Raw genomic sequence first — 26,429 nt, 5'->3', positions numbered from 1 at the left:
GTTTTGATTTTCCTGAAGGAACTCGACATATAGACACTCTTTCAATTCCATCATATAAACCCCACCTGCACATTATCCATCACTTCTTTCGGTGAAGTTTGACCTCTGTGTAGATGGTGTTGATTAATTTTCCTGTCTCACGATTTATTACGTTGCACTTTATTGTACAGTGGGGGGCGCGGTGGCTCAGTGTTAGAGCGTTCACCTCCGGTGGTTGGGGTCCCTGGTTCGATCCCAGCTCGCGCCGTGTGGAATTTGTGGTGGACAAACACCGTGCTCGTGGGTTTACTCGGGGTTCTCCCGTTCCCTCCCACTTTCTTCATTCCACCATTTCACTCATCTCTCATTATTATCGTCTCCTTTAGCCTAACCTACAAACGTATAAAAAAAACTTAAAGCTTTTTTATTGTACAGTATCCACCTTCTACTGCCACTTACAAATTATTTTACGAATCGTGTTTTTTTATTGTGTTTATAGAGAATCGTATGTGTAAATACGGTCGATTATTTTTAAATAACTTACCTTGAGCCCAAAACTCTCATCAATTACCATAACCAAGATGGTACAAATAATTTTCAAAGTTTAATTTTGACATTTATCCACTATCTTCTGCGCCATATAAACATGGATGCATTTTGCATTTCGATCAGTCATATACAATACTTTCTCTATATATCATACATTTTTGTCCGTTTTAGTTGCGTTTTATTAATTTAGTTTTGAAACAATAAAGTTTTGTATACCGGAAATCTTGCTTATTTTCGTGCTTCTTTAATGCAACACTGCTACACAGATTGAATATATTTTTGTTCATGAACACATCAGTGTAACAGCTGTATTTATTTATTTATTTCTGAGTTTAACGTCCCAAGATTATGTACAGAGGCTACGAAAGACGGTGATGATTAGATGAATGATAATGGTGGAATGACGAAGTAGGAAGAAACGGGAGATCCCGAGAAGACCCACGTATATGATGTTTGTCTACCACAAAGCTCACTTCACGGAACCTGTCATATATATTACAACTTAAGAAAATTTCTTGGAATGAATTTCAAGACAATAAAGGCATCTTACGACAAATGAAATCTTACTTGCCCAATCCAAAAATAATAATATGGTATTAGGAACATGGATATAATGAGAGAATTAAAGTAAAAACTTAAGGACTCTCTTAGTACAAGAAAATGAAGCTAGAAACACTGGTCGCTGGCAGCTTAGACATCCCTTTCAGAGGACATTAAGGTCAAATCCTCTCTTGTTTCTCATTTCATTTAGAGATGTTGTGAATGATAGGTGATGTACTGACAATATATTCATTTATTAATAATTCAGTAGATATTGCTGCCACTGTACATGCAGCTCGATTAAAAGAACAGGAGTAAGTTTCGATACCCAGCGATGTAACAATAAAAGAGGATCAGGATTTCTGTAATATCTAAGAACTGTATACTTTAAGAAAGCTTATTTTTAAATTAATTTATTCTTGTGAGATATTTAGACCGTTAGCGCATATATACAGCGGGTTAAAGGAACTCAAATGCTCCAAAGCCTAAAGCAAAATAAAAGTAGTTTAGAATACTATTATTACTACTAATAGTAATATCCTAAATTTGGGGTAAAAATTAAGATATCATCTCCGAAATTTTATCTTGTCTAGTGGTTCGCAATTCCTTGTAACTCTCCCGTACATTTAAAAGGTGGAGTGACAATAAACTTTAAATGCATCTGTATTACCTTATACATATAGTCTGTATAAAAAAATAAGTAAAATAACATTCGTAAGAGAAAACAAGCAAAATTGCGTTGACTACAAAATACAAACAAAATAACTACACAAAATTCGTTGGCGTCAGTTGAGAAACTTGCAAAACTTTTAGAACAAAGAAACGCGATTTTTTTGGAAGCTAAAATAGATGAAGATAATTGTAAAAACAACATTCGAACATGTATAAGGGAATCAATGAATTTAAGAAAGGCTATCAACCTCGCGCTTGTATATTCTATTAAACAAAGTCGACCGAACAATTATCATTGATACAGATAGCATTCCTACATTCAGTTCATTCCCACTTTTAAAATTTTAACTAGAAATTCAATCGGAGAACGACCATTAGGAAGACCTAGGCGCACATGGGAGAACAATATTAGATAGATCTTGCAGAAATATGAACACAAAGTAGAAACATCAACTTGGCTGACAGAAGTCAATAGAGAGCTCTTGCGAATGCGATATTGAATCTCTGGGTTCCATAGGCCATATAATTAGTTAATTAGCATTACACTATTGGAAGCTCTGTCTGCTTTATTACGAGATTTTACTTGACTTACATAAACGCAACTAAGAATGTTAAAATATGCAGCTACCAGAAAACCGTCATGAAAAGAAATGTACAGAAATTTGCTCCTGAGTACAGAAATTCCCTCCTTTTAACTTCTCACCATTTTAGGCTAGATGGGATTAGGCAAATTGAGAGTTCACATCTCTCCTAAAATAGTAGAAAATATTATCTTGGAAAAATTAGCCGATAGTCAAAATAAGATTAGGGAGGATGAGGATTCAGTTATTCACTTTAATACCACCCATCGATTGAAGTCTTTTACTCCATTTTCCATCTACCACACTTTCTGTAACGTCTCATTCCTCTTAGACATTGTATTTAGCACTTTCTTTTACTGTTTACAATTATTTTCTTCCCACACTATCCCTTACTCTTCCGTTTTGGCTTTCTGTTTCACCTAGACAATTATCTCAATATCCACATTTTCAAGGTCTCTAGTCGTTATTTAAGTTCTTGATAGGGTAAATGAAATTTTGGTGTAAAAAATAAATAACACATATGCATCTTGTGAATAGTGTACAGCTGAATGCGTGTTTGATATTGAACCGTTTGACTTGAATTTTGGCACATAGTACCTATCTTAAACTCGAGTTTTTATCATGTTATTTTGATTAAAATGCGTCCTCTAAGTGGGGAGAAGAGGTTTAAAAATTTATGTTAAAAATAGAATATCTCCGAGCCACACAAGTTACGGAGTTGGAACTAGGTACAGAAATTCCTCATCAAAAATAATTGGACATATATCTCAACGTTTTCGAAAGTTCCACTTCTAAGGAAGAAAGGAGAGACATATAATTCAATACTTTTATCTCCCATTTTGCATTCATTAAATAACTAATAATAATAATAATAATAATAATAATAATAATAATAATAATAATAATAATAATAATAATAATAATAATAATAATAATAATAAGAAGAAGAAGAAGAAGAAGAAGAAGAACAGTTGAACCATTTAAAACATTATTTTAAAAATAATTTGCACTTGACCTAAGTTTTTATCATTCGACAGAGTGATTGAAATTCATATTTTAAGGGGCAAAACGTGAAATGTGTATTCTAAGGGAGGGAAAAAGATTTCACAAAGAATCATGGTTGCATCGTTTGAAATAAATTTTTGAATATATTTAGCAGTTGAGTGGAGCGGGTTTCTACCATTTTATTTCGATTTAAATATGCATCTTACTTACAAGGGGTAAGAGATTCAAATTCACATATTTTTCATAAACCTAATCTTCCGTACGAGGAACAAGATAGTTATACAGTATATACTACGAGTAATTAAGCTTAAGATAAATAAAAGGAAGTAACCAGTGCACTTATTTTAAAAAAAGACTCATTCCCATCAGGAATTGCTGGAACAGAGAAAGTTATACTTTCTCTACAGACAGTGAAGTAGGAATTAGGAAATTAATTAGAACCATTAGATGGACAAAATGGATGCTAACTTCTGTTATCTTGTCTATCTACTGTTAGTAATATAAAGTGAAGGTCATCTTCTAATTTTATCACCCAAAACTTCTCTAGTGTAAGTGACAAACAACTACAAGACATAGAGACTACTAGACTACAAGACTAAGCTATCAAATAGACAAAAGTGAATATAGCTCTAAGATCTGCTGGATTATACTATTAACTATACGAGGTACTAACTAGATTATTCCAAAGAAAGACAAGAAAAGTAATAAAAAAATACACAAACGAAAAAAAATTCCACAATTAAAGAAAAGTTGACATAGGACAAGATTGATTGGGTATGTAAATGCAATCGTAACCAATAGAAAGAACATTTCATATAAAAGTAAAGATATCAGTTTTAGTTCGAAAGCAACAGAAGTTCGATATTTATATGTCGCTACCTACGTACGATGTTCTCCTTCCATCTTTTTCTCTTCTGTCTGTTGGTGGTTTGTGAGGAGAAGGGTGAGAAAAGGATAATTTTTTTTACGGATTCGCTTTAATACACAAAACTACTACAATATAATCAATATATAGGAAAACCAGGAATGATTGATTTCTCTGCAACTGCCACTAGTACGCATAATATGCAGGAAATTGGCCGTTCTTTATAAAGAATAAGAAAATTATGGTTTGGTCACAGTTATGTTTCCAAGTCACGAAAGTAAGTAAATAAAAAAGAAAAAAAGAAAAAAGGATGGACAAATGCCAAGAAACGAAATGAATTATGGCTTTAAAGTAAAGAAATTGCTTATTTTGCCCTCTTCCTTTAATTTGTCTTTCGAAGCAATTTAGTGACGTCTGTAGTTATGTCGTGATGATGAAGGTGGAAAATTTTTGTTTATAAAATCAATATTTCATCAAAAATACTGTAGATCTGTAAATCTGCAATCAAACTTCGAGGGAGAACTTTGACTGTGGTGTGAAAAATTTAATTAGATCTATTTGAAGTATTGATATTTTATGAGCCATGCTCGATATAAATATTTAAAAAGAGCCCATGATATGAATGCTAGGATTTTAATTAATTTTAAGTTGGAAAATTAATATTAAATAGTCCTTCTGTGATTAAATGAAGCATTACATTTTAATCAAATAAAAAATTAAAACTTCAATTTTTTGTTTATTTATTTATTTATTTATTTTTTTTGGGGGGGAAGTGACGAGGAAGTATAAAGCTACCGATTAGTATACAAAATTTTGTTGCCACAACAAATCATTCTCTTCATTATACAGCTCGTTAAGATTCTCTGCTAATTATTAAACTACTAAATTAACATATACAATGAATTTTTAATTTAATTTCCGTTTGTCTTAAATCTCCATAAAGTAAATTAACCAAGGCTTCAATATACACAGCATTCAACAAAATAGCTGTTAAGTTTTCATATATGCCTGGTGTGCTACTTCAACTCCATCAGATTTTAGAGTAAATTGTTAAAATGGTAGTGTCTAGATCAACTACTGGTGACATGGTGACTCATAGAGTGGAGTGATTTTAGTGATACACTATTGATGTTGTCTTGTGTATAGTTGCAAAATAACTATATTTACAAAAGCATGGTGTTTCTAATTAAATGGAAATGACTATTATGAAGGATGATATAGTATGTAGCATAAATATTTGTAAGTAGCTACTAGGAACAAAATACATTTGAGAGGAGAAAGAGAAACACTTCACAGTTATTATCCACACTTCCTGAATGTAAGATCAGCGGCAAAGTTATGAAACAAGGTGACAACCTGTTAAATGTTCTTGGCTTAGCCCCATTTTGGAGAGTCCTTAAATATCGAAATACACTGAGAACAAGTACAGGAACATCGAAAACAGGTGGCAGCATTTCTGCCCATGTAAATTTTGTCAGCTAGCTCACAAAATTATTTTCCTGAACGATTATAGAAAATACTAGTAGACTATAATACTTTACTTGGTATAAATGTCAAATATACCTTATAAAGCTTTCTCCATAAGTAAAAATAAAAGGTAAAACAGATTTTTATTGTTAGTTACTTAGATATTTATAACATCTCTGCAAGGCAATACACACGCTGAAAATTATAGTACAGGGTGGTCCGGAAGTGGGCGTATTCCCCTTTAGTTTCAACAGTATAGTGTTAATTATGGTAGAATGTCTGTACACAGTTTACCTTGAAGTCTTAAGAGTCTTAAGAGTCATAAACATAGGTATGATCACCATCCATATCGTAGCACAGCTGAATTCTGCGCCAAGTTCTCGCAGATGTTTTGCGGAGATACTCAAGAGTCACAAGGGTGAAGGGGTGTTCCACAGCTGCTCGTAATTCCTGGGTTGTGTGATATCGAGTGTTTCTTGTTGCTTTATGAAACCCCAAAGAGTATTGTCTGGTGTCGTCAGATCAGGACTTCTTGGAGACCAGGCAAAGGTAGCAGGTGAAGATGCACAACCTATTCAATTAGGGGTACTCCCACTTCCGGACCACCCTGTACAGAAGTATCTGTGTGATTACGTGATTTTAAGGTTTTTGTAATATATTTAATAAGTCATTGTTCCTATTTTCGCGTTTCTTCGTTAATCCACTTAGTTCGTTAACACCGCCGTCATGCAATGGATTTACAATGACGTCTAATTTAACACCGGCTCTGTGTTAAACCTGTAACAGAAGTAACCTGTTAATTACACAGAAAAGTTTTGTTGTCATTATTTAATGTTCGCAATATACTCATCTTAATTGGAAGTCCATAAAACCGAGCGAAGAGTGTACATTCTTCTCTCCTACTGTTGTTCGAAACTAAAACTGTAAAAAAATGATAGAGGGGCGGATAACCACCTTTGAAGGTTCTTCTTAGTATCTCCCTTTGCTCTCCCACGATTTATCACATTTATAATACTACTACCATAAATTTATATACATAGTATTATAATTGTGCATATTAGCCAGTGTGGATTTGAAGTTCAGAACTTACGGAAAACCTAGAAACAATCGGACCGCTAAAACGAAGACTGAGTATACAGTCATCCTAAAATAAAAAATAAAAAAAAGGACAAAAAGAAATTCAGATTTATACGTTTCATACTCCCTACATACTGAAAAAAATATTTGAATTTTGTTTGTCTGTGCATACAACGCCTAGAGGTCATACCATTCAACGTACCCGAATCAAATTTTAAACTTTTTTTTTATAAGATTCTCCAGTTATTTTTGTAATCTTTTTGGCCCCAAAATAAAACTAGTTTACTAGAGGATAAAAATAAAAATTGCTAATTTCCCTCAAGTGGCTTTGACGAGTTTGTTTAAACTATATTACATAAATCGATATGTCATTAACAAACCTATGGTACTGTATATATCCGTAGAGATCTGTGCGGATATAAAACATCTTATCCGCACCCTCTTCCGTAAAATCTTCATTCGCATATAATATGCAGCTTGTTTCGTTAATAATAGTTATGGTTTCAAGAATAGTTTCTAACATAATAATTGCAAACTACTTCGTAGTTTTGTAAATTCTATGATATGCTATAAACTGAATTTAACTTAAGAGCCTTCATCCCGGCGAAATTAAAATACCGCTAATTTTACAGTAATTATGTGATATCTTCAAATAGATAAAAGATAATTGAAATATGGAACAATAGCTCCCTAGACAATATTATTTTGCGTGAGGTACCGTTATCACAAGTCACCTAGTGGCTTTCCATTTTCAACCGTTTAGAAACGCGAAAATAAATGCCGATTTTCAAAATGGTTCGAAATCGAAAGCAGATAAGTGAGTCGTAATAACGGTTTCTCATGTAAAATAATATTGTCTAGGGCGCTCTTGTTCCACATTTCGATTATCTTTTATCTATTTGAAGATATCACGTAATTACTGTAAAATTAGCTGTATTTTAATTTCGCCGGGATGAAGACTCTTAAGTCAAATCTATTAAGTAACTACGCTAAAATGCAATAAAACCGTGCAAACATAAATTACGAAATAAATGCAAAAATACGTAGTTACTTAAAGTCATCTCAAATATAGATTACATTAAAAAATAATGTGGTCTGAAATTATTTGATGATATTATAAATTTTCCAATTCTCTCGTTATAAATCTATATTTCGTTATTTACAAGGCACGAGCATCTTTGTTCAGAACGCAAAGATGTGAACAACGTTTCTTCGAGACCTGAGTAGTAACTCTATTTTGTACTTTCTAGGAAATTATGCAGAGAAATTTTAATATGATTATTTTATTTCTCAATACACTCATTCCGCGATTTTACGGTCATCGAATTAACTATCTTCGGATGTAGCCGACAAAACCTACAGCAGCAGGATTCAGTTTGAAAGTCTTGATATTAAATAAACTATATATGTTGAGTTCACTGTATTTTAATGTATATCTACAACATAGGCCTATCAGGAATTTTATACTGTCAGATTGGATAGTGTGCTTGATTAACAGTACAGCTCTGTGTTGTTACTCTTTCTTTCCTAATGTAATTGTAGGTATTAGATATTGGAGATTTAGTGTCGAAAATTATGTACAATCAGCAATATCGACCCCTATTCGCCCTTTTAATCTATTAAAATTAGGAATGAGCGTATTTAAGGAAATGAAAGGGGGAGAGAAGACTGACAAACACCTCTAACCTTGGAGCAGTGGATGAATTAGCCAGTGTGGTACAATAAAATTATGATGACAAAAATCATTCAAACCGTAAAAAATTGAAATCATTTCCACTGAATTGAAATAATGCCCAAAGTATATACTCGTTCATAGTTAATATTGTACTAAGTGAACTGTATAAAGTTGGTTAATAAAAATGTTACATGAACATCAAGTGTATGTTACCTTTTTTATTTAATTTTTTCGAACGGTTTTAGCATACCGGTAGTAATTTATTTCGAATTCGACCACTACCGGATGCCGCGAGGCTACTCAAGTCTACGGCCTACTATTGAAAGGATAACCGACCCATTACTACCCCACCCACCCCTTCAAGGAAACTACAGATTAGCACACTAACTGGAGACTATGCGGGAGCCCAAGAAATACTACGAGAAAAGCCTTTTGGATAAGTTTCGAAGATGGAAGAACAAGATAAAGTCGGATTTCAGAGAGCTATGCAATATATTCATGGTTGAATTGTGTTGTCACGAGATAATATACACTGGAGCGGCTTTTGTTTCTGCGGCGTTAAACTTTTGGATTTAAAGCCTTTTTTATTGAGATTCTATTTCGAGTTTAATATGTGTTTTAAATATCGAGAGTACATGAGACATGAACCTAGAATTAAATTTTGGATCTGAATATTATGTACTGTTATCAGCAATCGAAAGTTGATCTCCAACAAAAAAGAAAAAAAAACTCCTATCTGCTTAACCACGTAAGTTCTAAAGTTGAGTTTTATGTCTGGGAGTTGACATAAAAGCTAGTAGTGGCAGGAAAACGCTGGGTCCATAGGCGACTTTTATTTTATTTTATTTTATTATTATTATTATTATTATTATTATTATTATTATTATTATTATTATTATTATTATTATTATTATTATTTTGCAATGGGCGCTCACGTTTCGGTAACTCACAAAATCTTGTATTCCTTAAAAATAAAAAAAATAAAAAGATTCAATAGACCATGGTTTTCAAACTGGGGGCTTCTCCTAAGCAATGCGAAAGATCATCATGGTGCACAACTACTAAATAAAATGAATTGTGAAGTTATTTTTAAACCTGAAAGGAATTATATATACACATCGACCATTGTCGAAATCTTTTACTGAGTAAACCTAAAAGTAAACATTGGGGAAGTTTTGTTTCTCTATTTGGTATGTGTTAGCAATATTCGCCAAAGGAAAGAGGAGGTAGACCTATTAAAAAATAATGAGTATTTAATGATCAGAATCTAAAATATTAAAATAAAATATTGATAGCCTACTACTATACAGAGCTAAAAGCACTTTACTCCATTGATTGTTATCACAGTTTTAAAACCACATCATGTAATTAAATTGTAAATTATATTTAGTAGTAAAGCTCACATTATATCATATGACCTAATTTTCCTTCACGACATAAAAGTGTAATTTCGAAATTAATTTCACCACAAAAATCCAAGAGATGCTGAGCACCCAATAAAAAATTTCCAATGGGTGCTTGAGCTCCGAAGCACCCATGTAGTCAGCGCCTATGGGTGGACTTATTTAAATGGTCAATTTAGGAGTTTGATATAATAAGGGCGTAAGCGAGTTTACGCCCTTTTTGCATCAAACGCATTTGTGGCTTTCGCCATGCTTGTTTAGCCTCCTGGTAACATTTCAATTCAATATCGGAATAAAATATTACATTGTTTTATGTAAGAAAAAAAAATACTATTAAAATTTTCAACATCGTTTTTTTTTTTCAACTGTATGTTTCAGACTTACGCCCTTATTGCATTAAACTCCTCAATTAATAGCAATAATGTTGCATGCGAATACTTAAGTTTAAAAAAAAAATACACGGTGAATTTTAGTGGTTTGAGTAGAGCATACGTTATCACTTTCATTTGCCGTCAATTTCAGAAACTACTTCGTTTTTTAGAAAACGCCTGTATGCTGACCATTATTATTGAATTGACAAAGTGCCCAGGCCAGGCTAAGGTTTTTCATCTGTCTCACTGTACAGCACATTCTCCCTTGTTTCGAGACACCACTTGCCTAAATTTTACATAAGTTACTTGCTACACACATATATGAACAAGCATAGATGCCAAGCAACTTACATTTCCATTGTAAACCAAACCAAGTAGATTTGGCTGGGAAGTTTCCTCTTGCTATAAACTTTTCACATTATACTTGTATCAGAGGGAAAGATCTAACTATTAGACCAGCTGTTTCGTATAGCTAATCAAATGCCACTGTATTGAAGAAATAGCATATGGATGAGAATAATTGATAAGGGACTAAACACGAGTTGCCCTTCGAATAACATGATTTTTATGCATGATACAATGTTGCCAAACTACAATTTCTTTTCTTGCCAATTTACAAGAATTGTTAAGTCATTGTTGTGTGGGAATGTCCATTTTCAGCATCTATGCTACTTGACACATGGACTTTCAGTTTAACGTTAACACTAAACCACATATACTCACACCGGGAATTGAAGATGAGTCTTCCAGACAAAAGGGATAACACTAACCAATTAAGGCGTGAGACATATTCCTCAAAATATTAAGATACTATTGCCTGGACCTTCTTTCAGCAAGTTCAAACTGTGCTTGTTCAATTCAACTCGACGTAACGAACTTATTGAGTTTTTCCTATTTGATTTGATTTGAAGTTTAACGTCCCTTTCAGCAGCGAGGCTATATAAGACGGACTGATTAACGTGGAATCCGAACCACATGAGCTCCCGCCGGGAATCGAACCCGGGTCTCGGGATATTTCCTTGTTCTCTATTCAATGCATAAATTTAAACGTCAATAACCGTGTGCGTGGTTTTTCTCGGGGTTCTCCCGTTTCCTCCCACTTTATTCATTCCACCATTTTATTAATTTCTCATCATCACTGCCTCCTTTAGCCTAGCCGGCATAACCGTGGGACGTAAAACTGAAAATTTTATTTCATTTCATTTTTAAACTGCAATAAATACCACAATTTCTGCTCGTGTTTTAGCCATTGAACTTTACAAATTTATTTAGGCTTACAATTGTTTAACCAAATAATTGTTGACCCATATAATTTTATGGTTCTTTTTACAGAGTTAACCATTTATAGATAAATTCCAAATAGTAGAACATACACCATTGATAAATAAGATCAGTGTCAAATTATCAGTGATTTTTACTACTGATAAATACACGTAAAATATAGTTCATTTTCTTATTATGACTGTTTTTTTCTCATTTCGGTATTATGCAATGGCGTCATTAAAAATGTGCCTTCTGCTTCTCAGATTAATGATTTTCGTGTGTCAGAAATAATGAACTGATGAGTACTGTAACTGCAGAAAACCAGTTACTCTATTAGGAAAAACTGTGGAAATCCAAACTGAAGGATTGATTTAAGTTTGATTTGCGTCTTTACATAACACCGAGGTATGGTATGGCTTAACTTATTATAATATAGGATTTCTTGAGTTTGTTCATCACTTCTAAATTCCTATTTTCAAATAGCCCATTTTCATAAAATTCTAATTCAATACGATTTTCAGTGTACCATTTTCCCTTTGCTCTTATTAGGTGAAGGTTATTAAGTTTCAGTGGCGGATCTATAAGGTATAAACTGGGGGGCACCCAGACCACAGTCTATGATAAGTATATCATAAGTTTAGTATAAACTTTCAAAAATATATAAATAATAGCTTAAATTATTTTTGTCACAAAAAACTGGGGGACCTAGGCTCCCCTGTCCCAAGCTAGATCCGTCTCTGTTAAGTTTGAAAAAATATGTAAAAATTAGCTGCTTTTATTATTGAACCCCTACACATGTTCGAATTCGAAGTATGAGACCTATACATATGTATTCCTTTTACTTCTACAAATTTATCACATAAGCGATTGTCATTGTTTATTGATTTCTATCTATATTAAGACTATTAAAACTCCTTTATTTATTCAAAGATAAAACAATATTCATAGCTTTTCAGAAGTAACGAAACGGAGTGTGAAAACCTAAAAAATAACGTTGTTTCAGAATTCTGGCACTATTTCTTCTATCGTTGTATTCTAGGGATACAATAAATTAAACAAATATTTAAGAAAGAAAGAACGAAAGAAAGAAACTCATCATGTCAACAAAACCATTTGTGCAAAGACATCTGAACTATGTTAACAAACGGTAGTGTCATATGCAACGAATGACGAGTTTCTAGTGTCTTTCCTTTGTTCTTCCTAATGTACAGTACACTGTTTAGTAATGATTGTATTATATTTAACTCCAGCAATTTGCAATGCAATGCAAAAAGCTGATTCATAAGGATCAATACTGAATTGTTTATATGAAACTGAAATCAAGAATAACGAGCATGACAATAACAACTCAAATACCTGTGCTATTTTAAATAATACAAAATAAAAGCATAAAACATTTTACAAAATAATAAGATTATCTCCGTTTCGCAAATATAAAAGCAATCACCGAGCTCCGTAAAGTCGATATACAATACGTAAATTCATACTTATGTAAGAAATTTCTTATATAAGTTTATTTTTTAGTTTAATGATCCACAATTATGCACGAAGGCTAAAGGAGACAGTGATGATGAGACGGATCATAATGGCGTAATGATGAAAGCGGAAGGAAACGAGAGAACTCCGAGAACACCGACGCACACGGTGTTTGTTCACTACAAAGCTCACATGGCGGGAGTTGGGATCGAACCAGGGATCCCACGCACCAGAGATGAGCGCTCTACCGCTGAACCACCATGGCCCTCCGACATAATTTTGATTTTTTTTGAGTTAAGCGTCCCGTTCAGCAACGAGACTATATGAGACATGGACCGAGTACAATTTCACTTGGGAACCATGAGCTTGTGCCGGAAATCAAACCCAGGTCCCCCACGCCAAAGGCGCGTACGCTAACCGCTCTTATCCACGGGGGAGCTCCCCTCTAATATACGTAAAATTTACTAACGGAACATACATCTGAAGTAAGAAGTAATCAGTACCGCCATTTCAGATTTGGCTTGGGGGGGGGGAAGACCCCTCTTGATATAAGTAAAATTTCGCGTTTTTCACTGACATACTACTATTCCATTAATAAAATCTATATAAATCTCAAACTCAGGGAGGGGGCCGCGGTGGTTCAGTGGTAGAGCGTTCACCTCTGGTGTTTGCGGTCCCGCGTTCAAACCCTCCTCCCGCCAAGTGAACCTTGTGGGGGATAAACACCGAGTGCGTTGGTTTTCTCGGGGTTCTCCCGTTTCCTCCCAATTTCTTTACTCCACCATTTCATTCATTACTCATCATCACCGTCCCCTTTAGCCTAACCGGCATAACTGTGGGACGTAAAGCTCAAAAATGTAATTTCATTTTTTCAAATCCCCCCCTAAATGACGCCCCTGGAAGTAGTTTTACAATTCTAAATTCTACAAAATTTTGAGTCAGTTGACTGGTGCATGTACTGATTATAACAGATAATTAACTGCTGTTGAACTCTTACTAATTAGTTGTTTTTTTTTTCTTTTTCTCGTTTTACAAAAATGAAAGATAAACTGACATTCTCGATACCTAAATTCATTCCCCAATTACACGGCGCTGAGACTTGGGAAGAGGTGACGTATAAAAATAACCGAAAACGACAGATATTAAATGTTCAACCCACAGTTTTTTTGGGGACGCTGAGATAAATAGTGACACTCCCAATGCTGTTTAAGTTCAACCCCATCGTTACGGAATTGAGGGGTGGAGAAGGGATGGCATTGCTTATTTTTATCACTACACTTTCTTAAGGAGGGAAAGGTTCTCAAATATTTTTCACAAACGTATTCTTCCCATGCGAAGAACTAGTATTGAGAACCATTTGAAAAATATCCACCTTGAACAGAAAAGTAGAGAAAAAGAAAATCTTCCGCTTTAGGCGGGACAATATCGATTTGTGTGAGCTGTTTCTCTTTCGGCGGAAATAAGACATATTTCAAAGTCACAGCTTCAATTTTTTTCTAAATGGTAAATATATATTGCTCGAATAAAACTTTGGATTGAACTTTCTTTCGACATCAGCCAACTTTTGTTTTTAGAAGAAAGAAGTCACCTTGCAATGTAGAAACTCAAATTTTTAATTTTTATCCTTTTTTTTAAAGCTACATCCCGTTTTAGTTAACTTTTGTCTACCAGACAATCAGCCGGGGTGAGGATTTTTTTTTCTCGTGCTACCCCCGTGCTAATGCGCTTTCATTCATTCAAGCGGGGAAGCATCAAATACAGTGTTGCCACACTTGGTACAATTGTACCAAATTCAGCCCTTTTTGTCATTCATCGGCCCGTTGGTACCACGCTGGCATTTTCAGCCCCTTTTGTGAAATAGTTGGTACAATTCAACCCAATTCAGCACCATTTAACAAATATTTGTCACATTTTCAAAAACGTCAGTAAAACTTTTACCACATCTCACGTTACTCATACTGTAAACTTAAAAAATGCTCTTGAACATTCATTCTCTGACGTTGCACTGCATAACGCTACGAACTGTGTTTGGAAAGCGAGAATAAGGTGTAATAATTTATATTTTAATATTTTATTATAACGTACTGTTTACACATGAATTCGGAGATGATTTATTTGTTCTTCTTCTTATATATTTTTTTCTAATATGGCCATAATACCGTTTTGTTTTATTGGTCGCTTTGAAATAGAGGCGCGATTGGTTTCCTTATAATACACATCGAAGATGATAAAACTGTTTCCCCTTTTAATTTGCAGCCTCTGTTATACTTCCTACGTGCGAAAAAGTTTAATCTACTTCCACGGTTCTTCGCGATCCTCCTATTTGGATCCTGTAAAAAAGTATTTTTTAAGAACACTTTCTTGATTGGACCCTTGGAAGAGGGGGGGAGTGTTCTAGAACTTTACCTATTTATGAAATAATGAATTCAGCCCTTTTTGTTTCAATTTGGTACTATTTTTCAGCCCACTCCAGAGCTAGGACTGTGGTAACACTGATCAAATAACATGTTTCATGGGCATTTTGCAGTCATGCGTGCGATGCGTGGGGCAGTGAAGTCACAAACATGGACGAAGAAAAATAAAAGAAAAGGGTTGATTTTAGAGCTTTTTTTTAAAAAAAAAAATCCCACACATCCCTATTTATCCTAGGATCATGGTCCGTAACCCGTTGTGACCGTAAAGAAGCAATGTTTCCAACTGTATCACTCAAATTTCCCTATTATGTACCAGAAGCGGGAAAATCCCACCCAAAATGAAAAGGAGTTTTTCAGAATTTTTCCTTTTTCGGGAATTTCTCCTCTCAGCTACATGATACGGACACGTGAGTGGTACCGATTAAAACATAGCATCATTCCAAATAAAACTAGATACAAACCATGGTCCTAGGGTAAATATGGATTTTAAAAAATCTTATTTTTTTCCCTATTACACATTTTTATTCAATGTGTTTACGAAAGCAGCTACAGTGTCATCCATATTTGTCGTAGGATCATGACTCGTACCTCAATTTTGTTTGTAATGAAGCAACGTTTCCAACGGTATCATTCCGTGGCGCTGTCATGTACTTGAGGGGGTAAATTCTCGAAAAAGATAATATTTGAAAATTTGAATTTCTCGCTACTTCGTTATACATGTTGGGCGGGAATTTCTCCCCTCAGGTACATGATAGGGAAATGCAAGTGGTACTGTTGGAAACACTTAATTACGAACAAAATTAGGTACAAATCATTGTCCTAGAATAAATAGTTTTGGTACTATAGCTGATTTACTAAATTTCCCTCCTCATTTCTGGGTAATAATTACTAATGTATTGTTATTCAAAAAGCTCTAGCGTTAAAAGTATTCACTGTAGGATTATGGTCCGTACGTCATTTTGTTCATAATGAAGCAACGTTTCAAACTGTATCACTTATATTCGCTAGCATGTTCCTGGCGGAACAAATTATTCCCGAAAAAGGGATTTTTCCTGAAAATTCTTTTTCCCACTTTGAGCGGGATTTTTCCACTTCTGGTACATAATAGGGGAATTTGAGTGGTACAGTACAAGCTAAAGATTGCTTCATTAAGAACAGTACAAACCATGATTCTATGGTAAAGAGTCTTGACGCTAGAGCTTATTGAATAACAATAGATTAGTAGTTATTAGGAAAAAATGGGTCTTGAAAAATTAGTAAATGAATTTTAGCACCAAGATTATTTACCCGAGGATCATGATTCATACATCGGTTTGTTTGGAATGAAGCAAAGTTTTTCTTTTGGTTGCATTTGTATGTCCGTGTAGTGTACCTGAGAGGAGGAATTCACGGGAAACGGGAACTCTTTTTTTTAAATCCCTTTTTCCCACTTTGGGCGGAAATTTAGTGCCTTAGGTACATAATAGAGAAATTTGACTGGTACATTTGAAAGCCTTGGTTCATTCTGGAAAAATTGAGGTATGAACCATGATTCTCTGATAAATAGTCTTGACGCAATAGCTGATTGAGTAAAAGTCTACAAATGCCTCAAAAACCCCAAAATTTACATGTAAACGGATTAATAATCAAATAAATAAAATAAACTCAGGTAGACAGTAAAATAAACTACGCACTAGAAGTTTTCGTCCGGCAAATGGCAGCAGCTCTAGGTTGTTTACTGCCATCTAACGGCGATATGTGTAACTAGGGTGGCCAGGTTTTGTAAGCGAAATACCGGGACACCAATCTGTCTATATATAAGATCACGGTTCCTACTCATTTGGTCAGAATCAATTAATTACCTGTCTTTTCTAGATTAGTACTCAAAATTTCCAGTTCATTCTATAAATACGTAACACAAATGAAGCCGCACAAGGGATATATAAAGAATGTGAAAAGATAACGTAAGAAGAGCTGCCTAGTGTCCCTTATACCGAATTCCAACTTTTTGTTTAAGAGGCCCTAAATATTACGCCAATTACGAAACAGTCTCCTATTCATGATTAAAGACATACTTTCTCCTTTGTTACATCATCATTTGAGTCAGAAATTCTACCTTCCGTTTTTAGGTGAGACATAATATAGTTCTTGCGGGTTGAATTTTTTTTTAATCTGAAAAACGAAAATCGGGATTAACAGGCGTCCCGAAAAACGTTTTCGGGACGGTTAATTCTTTCATTGAAAGCTGGGACTGTCCCGGAAAATCGGGACGTCTGGCAACCCTATGTGTAACTACTACCTTCGTACCAATAGTGGAAATGGGATACGGATAGCTACCGTTAAAGTTACCGTTATCAATTAAGATGTTAACGGATTGACTTCATTAAGGAACTCAAACGAGACAATTGCTCTGCCTATCTATTGGAAAAAAACCTGAAAAATTCACTTTCATTCAACAGTTATTCACCAGTTAGAGTAATGAACGGAGTACTAATAATACACTACAATATTTTAAGTCACACTTCCATGATCCTAATAAAATGCATGTTCAAATAGAATTATTGAAAGACCTTCATCGACTTGGTATTTGTCATCAAGAATGAAAGTTGTACAGTACAGTAGGTAGGGCTAAGGGTACAGAATGCTTCAACGTCAGAGTAAAGTCAATTGATATGCCATTGTATTTCCAATTACTGCTATTTTCAGCTTTCATTGACCAAGATCTATTAATATATAATGTATCCTTTCGCAAATGATTTCTATTGATACTAAAGACGGCATCTTGCAAGATTTACATGGTGGGTAGAAAAATCGAGTTATATTCTCAGTTCAAACCGATAGGGTAGTAGTGTATATTTACTCTGCAGGGCTGAAATATTATTCTACCTCCTTACTATATGGACACCATGATTGATGAGTTTCCTTGTATCTGTAGCTTCGAATCACACACACACAAATGTCACCATCTCCAATGTTTCAAGAATATTAAAATTTGTTCCTTATGTATTACGTTGTTCTTGTTATATGTCAATCGATTGAAACCAAGGTCGTACCCAGAAAACACAAAATCATGAGAGGGAGGAATTTTGGTAAAATATAAAGTTGATCATTTCTTAGAGACTTCTGTTTCCTTGGGTAGCCTTTAAGGCCAATGACACGCTCACGAGAGGCAAGTGGGTCTTCGCTCTCTCAAACTTACAGATTTCAGATTTCCACCAGATGGGAAGGGGGAGGGGGCTTTCGATACACAGCGCTATAAAATAGTACTGTGAATATGTTGATAGCTCACATTGAGCATAAACAGAGATGTTGTTCGGAGGAATTTTGTAGTTTTGGGGTTGCCTGAGCAACTCCCTGAAACTATATGTGTTGCAAAGTTTTTGAATAAAATACTAGTAGTTGTAGCGGTACATATGAATCTTCCAGGAGTCTAAAAGTTTTAATAAATCTGTAACTGCTCGTCTCTTTTCTATGAGTGTGTGTTTGTGTATATGATTATTATTGTGCTATTTTCTAAGAGCGATCGTGCAAACTATTCCGACATACGTATTTATCCTTTAGTAGAAACTTTTTGAGATGTAAAAGTGGGATGAAGAGCTACTTAAATTTTCCATACGATCTAACCTATTTATTCTCAATCTCCGCTGTTTTTAACAGTGGGTTATTGTTAACACTATATGCGACTCTGCATGCCACTGTTAGAACTATCTGTATCAATGTTGGGAACATCAAAGAATAATACATACAATCTGCTATTTAACAGTGCTTACATTTATCATATACAGTATACATACACTCGTATATACAGGGGGTTTCTCTCGTTTCCTCCCATTTTCTTCATTCCACCATTTCATTCATTACTCATCATCATCGTCTCCTTTAGCCTAGCCGGCATACCCGTGGGACATAAAACTCAAAAATTTCATTTCGTATATACAGTAGGCCTATCTACATATATAGTATCATATACTTTATCATATCATATACAGTACAGAAATTTAGAAAAATATATTTCAGGAGAATAAAAATTATCAAAGTTAGTTTTTCTCCTTTGCTCGAAAACTGTGCCTGGTGATTACCTTGAGGCATGTTACTTTATTCAGGTTTATGTGACGTATCAATTGATACAAGTCTTATCTTTGGACAATATAATAAACAAAAAATTAAAACTTTATGTGCGATATTTCATTAACTATACTGTATATTCTGCTCTTACTAGTGTCGAAATGAAAAGCTTAGTTAGTGTATATTTTTATCAACAGTTTCATCTCAAAAGTGACTATAGCAGAGCATCAATTTTTCGCTTTACGATTTTTTTTTTTTTTTCGATTTTCTCGGAAACTGCTTATGAGGGTTTACGTCTACCGACACGTTGTTCAGCTCATATGATCCATCGATTGCCATATGTCTCATATTTGGACATTTTTGTGATCCTTAATTCCTAATATTACAAGTACTGTGGGCGTTACTGTTAGGAGTAAGTTTCAGTGTTGGAAGAAATCCAACAACCACATACAATCTACTATCTAATGGTAAATACTTTTCATATAAAAATAAATAAATAAATAAATTACCATTACAACAGAATGGAACTATCAATAACATCAGACTGTTAACAAATTGCATACATTTTTAGCGCCACAAAAAATTAGGTTTTTCTATATTTCCCGCAAATCTACTCATCAAAATTCAACTTCAAGCATATCATTTTCTTCAGCTTGATGCGATTTATCGATTGATACATGTCTCATCTTTTGATAATATTACAAAAAAAATTAAGTTTAAGAGTTATCAATACGGTTTGGTTATATTTCATTAACCATAGTGTACACTGTTTTCTGCTAGTTCATAATGAAGTGTCATAATAAAAGTATGCGAGATACTTCAGTGCTAATATTATCTTAATAGATGGCCTGGTTATTGTACAATATAACACCAATAGAAGATTAATTTTTGCCCTTTTCTCAAGACTTGCGCACTTACAGTGTTGCAGATTGGGCGATTTTTAAAGTGCCCTCGCTACAAAAATTTAAAATTGGACGACACGCTACTTTTTGGGCTACTTTTAATTTTCTGCAGACTATAACTCTTAAGAATATGCCACTTTTTCATTTTCATATACAGTGTGTTTCAAAACAACACCGACAACGTTTGGGAGGTGATTCCTGACACCAAGATAAGACAAAAAGTATAGACCAACCTGGATGCACAAGTGTTTCCTTTCGTAGTTATAGGCTGCCGAAAACATGAAAAAATGAATTTTAAAGGTTCGTAGCTCCAAAACTATGGGACCTACCGTAGTCGGGTCAAGACTTCACTTAGGAACTAGTATGTCTCCTATTCAAAAATACATGTTTCAGAGTCCAGTGGTGCTTCCGCAACAATTTTTACACAAGGAGTTTTGCTACGGGCATATAATTTGAAGTACTCACCAACTACCTCTATAAAATTGTTGCGGAAGTACCGCAGGATTCTGAAACAAGGATAGGGCACATACTAGTTTCTAATTGAAGTCTTGACCCGACTACGGTAGGTCCCATAGCATTGGAGCTATGGACCTTTAAAGTTCATTTTTTCATGTTTCTGGCAGGCTATAACTCCGAAAGGAAGTATTTGTGCACCCAGGATGGTCTATACTTTTTGTCTTATCTTGGTGTCAGGAATTACCTTCCAAACGTTGTCGGTGTTGTTTTCAAACACCCTGTATAAATTCACAATACATTATTACTTTTGTATAATAAAATAGTTTTATTTGTTGAATAATTCTACTCGCAATGAAGAATAGTTTTACTAAAATTAACATGTTAGATACTAGTTAATGTTTAACAAGCAATTCTTGCCTTAGTACTTTTTTTTTTTTTTTAACCTTCAGATTTGACAACATTAGATATTTGTTGAGTTGCAGGTCACTGTTGTGTTGATGTCTCAGCTAATGTTTAGCCAAAGATGTTGTCTAAACGTGAGTATTGCAAATTTAATTGTGTTCTATATTATCCAAAGCAAATGAATTATAGAAGTGAGGTATAATAGTGGAAAAGCATAGAGTAAATTGCACACAACTCAAGAGTAGCACAATACTGACTTAAACAAAGATGCATCTTGGGCTGCAAATAGTTCAAGTTCGCTACTTTTGGAACATACCCTCGCTACTTTTAAATCATGATGTCTGGTAACACTGCTTACTTATATCATTTTGTTCAGCTCGACTAGATTTATCGATTGGTGTATGTCTCATCTTTAATTTTGTTAATTAATCTTTGATAGCACTGTGGAAATGTAGAATTTCAATTGCTTAGGCTTATTGCTTTTACTATGTTATATGTCAGAATCGTGAATTTCAATCAATAATTACTGTATGTCATGAAGTTTTAAGACACTCAAGAGGATCAGGACCCTTGACTCCAAATTACGGAATTCTAGTCACACCCTCATCATTAGTCTAATGGCTAGCGTGTGAGCCTTTGGTGCATTAGGTTCCGGATTCCATTCCCAGTGGGAGAGCATCGAACTCAGTGATTCAGACCCCACCTTAACTGTAGGATTTTCTTGCTGCTGACGAAGGACATTCATACAAATTAATCAACGAATGTAAACATATTTACTAGTTTTCGAGCAAGGTACACTCATGTCCAAAATTATTGTCGCATGTCTATAAATATGATATGATAATAATATAATTTGATAACGAATTCGCCCGGTATTTCTTATACTGTTAGTATGTGTATAATCGGCAAAGACATGTATGTGGCAAATTTCATGTCAAAAGAGCAGTAAATAAGAACAATAAAACGAAAAATAAACTTTTTTTTATCCATTTATCAACATTTTTGTTTTACTCATTCTAATTTTCTTATTTATAATTATTTTCCTATGAAATTTACCACAAATATATATTTCCCAATTATACACATAGTATCAGTATTAAAAGTACCCTGCAAAATAATTCTCAAATTATATTCTTACAAGAAGACAGTTATAGATATGTTAGTTATAGACAGTTATAGATATAGAAATTATTTTGGACATGAGTGTACTTGCATAGGTGATTGTTTTGTGAACCTATAATTTGACTTTACAACTTGTTTTTCTTATACAACAACTGTACATACACTCAATTATAATATTATGTTATTTTCTACGAAACAGATACAGCACTCCTTAAAGATTCTTGATTCTTGAAACTATTTTGTTTCAGTCGAAAGTGCAGAGTACTATCTGATCAATGTTGCACAGACTCCTTTGAAATCACCTCTGCTTCGATTTAGCATTTTGTTATCACTCGGATATTGGGTAAAAACTCATACTCAATTGTAGCACGAGTTAGGGACTGAATTGTACTTGTTAGAAACAATAAATAAGACAGGAAATGCTGTCCTTTGACAGACACGTAGCCAGGATTTCGTGAAGGGGGATCCGTGACATGAAATACTGTGATCATCACACCAGGGGCTCGATCATTCTAAACTATTTTACTGGAACATATACTGGTTCGTTTAGCCAGGATTTCGTAACGGGGGGAAGGGGCAGCGTGATATGAAATTCTGAAGGCCCAGGAGCTTGATCAATGTAAACTACGTTACTATGAACATATATTGGTTTGTTAGGACAATAAAATTAGGATATGTTGGTAATTATTTTAATAACAAACTATGAAGAAATCTCAAGTAATAAAAAAATAAAAAAAAAAGTATTGAAAAAGATTTTACAATATTTACGTTCCTTTCTTTGTTCATTCAAATATAACAATTTTCCTTTCATTATGATCTCAACTATTATGACAAATACATATTCACTATTATAAAATGTACATATTCAATAATATCTTGGAAAATATTTTACAATATCTGCGTTCCTTTCTCTGTTGGATCAAATGTTAACAGAACTTTCTTTCCACAATATTTTTGTTTTTATTATTCCGTCAACTACTGTCGGTTCCAAATGACAGGTTAAAGGAGCAGTAGAAAATTGTTTTTGAAATAACATGTTTGATTTTGCAAGGATGCGATAACGAAAAATTATGATCAAAAATCTCCACGCTGTTACTCAACGGCACTATGCTTCCGGAAGCTTGAAATCTCCCTGACCAGTAGCAGAAATTCTGAGAATTCTGTAACTTTTCTACAAATTTCAAATTCCCTGACTCTTCCAGGATATCTCGCTCACCTCGCCATGTATTGCAAGTAATACAAATCTCCTCATAAGAAAGAGTTAAAAAAAAAAAAAAAAAGCTTCCTGTAGCTTTTTAAAAAAAATTTTAACGCTGATCCTTCTTTTTCTCGTTTCATTTTGTTTCATCCTTCCTTAATTTTTTTCATTTCTGGACACGAAGAAGGGGTCCGGACCCCCCTGACCCCCCTTGGCTACGTGCCTGCCTTTGAAATCCCATCTACTCGATTGCGGGTCAGTCCTCGTTCATGAAACAAGCTTTTGTACCCAGAAAAAAAATCGAAGAGCGTATTTGTATAAGAACAGGAAACTCTAATTAAGCAGGCTTCAAGTTGAATGAAATGAAATTTTATCCATGGCAATCTTGATAATTTCGGACAGGAAATTTTAATCACAATGTCGTCTCTATTGCTAATGGTCAATTTTGAAAAATCTGTTTTTCGATTTTCGGAAATTTCATTTTTCGATTTTTCATTTTCTTGAACAATTATTCGTTTCTCGAAAAAAATGAGTTTTCGAAAAAATAGTTTTTGACAAGGGATTTTCGAAATAATAATAATAAAGAAATTGACCATCCCTAGTTGTACACCTTAGCACTTTACTTGATGTAGTTTTCTTTTCTTTTTTCTTTCTTTTTTTTCTTTTGTAGTCAAAAATATGTTCTTTCTAAGCAGTAATGATTTCAGGAGGAAGCCCGACAGGAATTCTTTCCGGAACTACGGATTCCCCTCCCTCCTTCGGACAGATATCTCTGATCATGCTCAACAGGGGTTACCAGTATTTTCGCATTATCACTTTCACATTAAACCCCTGGGAAAATTCTAAATAACCACTGCATCTTTCTGTTTATGTAGTTTCGAAAACTAGCGATATAAAACTGTAGACCCTTGAAATTATGCGTATTTTTAAGTTTTGCTTCACGTGGGATATTTCTCCATCTCTTTCAAATCTATTATGTTGAGACAACAAACTGACTGATTGATTTAAAGAACTCCGAATAACACCAGTGACGGATCTAGAAGATAAAACTTGGGGGCCATCCAGAACGCAGACTATGATAGGTATATCATGAGTTTACTATAAACTTTCAAAAAAATATATAAATAATAGCTTCAATTACTTTTGTCACTTAAAAAACTGCGGGAGTATGAGCTTCCCAGCCCCGGCCTGGATCCGCCACTGATACATTACCAGAACTTGAATCAATTGCAGTTGACAGTTAGAAGGTGTACAGATCACCATGCAAAAACATATCCAACAAAACAGCTCTTTTTCCATACAATCAACTTTTGGATTCCTCCTTCCCCCACCCTTGCAACAGAAAGAAAATCCCCTCGTGGCTATATGCAGTGGCGTAACAATGGACTTTGGCATCCCTAGATAAAATCCCTAATGGCGCCCCCCACCCACCCATGGAATAGGCCCCATGAATGACCATCTATAAGTTATGGCAGAAACGGTATAAACCGAAAATTATCTGTGGGAGGGTATTGGCCGTTTTTCTTTTTCTATCGTTGTATGTCTTTTAAAAGTTAACTGGACAGAGTGTCCTGTTCATTAAAAATATACTCATGTAAAATTCGGACGTTTTTGCAGTGGTAGTGTAAATAAATAAGAGTAATACCAATAAATTGATACATAAATGTAATAAACTACGAGGGAAGTAAGCAGGAATTTTTATTCTTGCCGTGTTCGGAAATAAAGACCGCGAAAACTTGGGGCTCCATTTATATAATTTGCATATTTTTTATTAAAACCCTGAGGAGCCCCTAATATACCGAAACACCCTGAGCCCGTAAGCAGAGATGTTCACCCTCGCGAGGGTGGCCCTCTCGAGGGCATCCTCACCCTCAAGTTCCCTCGCCCACAGTGCCGCGAGGGCGAGGGTGCGCGAGAGCGAGGACAGGCTTCGATGGCGAGGGTGAGGGTGCGCGAGGGCGAGGAAAAGCTTCGACGAAGAGGGTGAGGGTGCGCGAGGGCGAGGACGAGTTTCGGCAGCGAGGGGGAGGGTGCGCGAGGGCGAGGAAAAGCTTCGATGGCGGGGGTGAGGGTGCGCGAGGGCGAGGAAAAGCTTTGACGAAGAGGGCGAGGGTGAACGAGGGTGAGGGTCAAGTGTTACTGCAGGAGCGAGGGACTCGGGATTTTCCCGTTTTCTCATTCCACCTATTCTTTCATCATCATTCACTTGCAATTCCATCACTCTCCTTTAGCCATCGATGGCATAACCGTTGGATGTTAAACTAAAGATTTATTTTTTTTTATTTTTTTTTTTATTTATTTTTTTTAAGATTGGTATCTTTGAAAACGTTTTTAATATAGTGTAAGAATATGCAGCGCACAGTCTTGAAAAGGGAGACTATTTTGGGCGTCCAGTAGGCTTCTTTCTGTGATCTGTTACCCTTCATTATCGACGTTTTTATTATTATTTTTTTCGCTAAATAGGATATTAAAATAGAATGATTTGGTTCTATATCGCAAGTTTTAAAGCTCCCTGACAACTGATATTTAGTCAGCAAAGCATAGGAAAACTTAGAAATAAAGAAGCAAAACTACCTGAAGTATTCGGCTATGGTTCATCTAATCATGGGCGTCGTAACGAGGGGCTTGGGTGGTCGCGTTCACACGTATGTAAGCAAACTAAGAAAATAAAAGCATATATTCAGGGGTGTAGTCGAGAGTATACGAAGGTGTATTGCTCAATCTTAGTCATTTGCGCATACTTTCTGCTTCAAGGCATGTAGTACTATATTCAAAACTAGCATATATAACCTGTGAAATTTTTAAGACTAGCGTATACTCTGTGAAAATTTTAAGACTATGGTGTACGCCGTGTGAAATTTTAGGACTTGAGCAGGAAGTTTTTGATAGTCTATTATTGCAACACAGCCCCTGCCCGCTGCAGCCCCTAGTTATTCGCCTCTACTTTCTAAACATTTTCTATATATTT

The 26,429-nt window shown here is 34.8% G+C and overlaps 1 protein-coding gene and 1 long non-coding RNA gene across 2 annotated transcripts in view; one reads left to right on the top strand and one right to left on the bottom strand.

The window, feature by feature from the left end:
- LOC145692089 (cholesterol 7-desaturase nvd-like) overlaps positions 1–10,690 on the bottom strand; it is an 81,599-nt gene extending 70,909 nt beyond the window's left edge. The window contains exon 1 of the mRNA XM_081767386.1: positions 10,536–10,690. The gene's annotated coding sequence lies outside the window, so the exon portion shown is untranslated. The remainder of the gene's footprint in view (positions 1–10,535) is intronic.
- The window catches only part of LOC145675928 (uncharacterized), a 113,618-nt gene that overhangs the window by 2,311 nt on the left and 84,878 nt on the right, over positions 1–26,429 (top strand). The gene's annotated exons all lie outside the window — the stretch shown is intronic.

The sequence above is a fragment of the Thermobia domestica genome, chromosome 1 (genome assembly GCF_964235325.1).
Source record: "Thermobia domestica chromosome 1, izTheDome1.hap1.1, whole genome shotgun sequence".
NCBI classification, from domain to species: domain Eukaryota; kingdom Metazoa; phylum Arthropoda; class Insecta; order Zygentoma; family Lepismatidae; genus Thermobia; species Thermobia domestica.
Note: the sequence above shows the minus strand (reverse complement) of the source record. Positions and strands in the feature narration are given on the sequence as shown.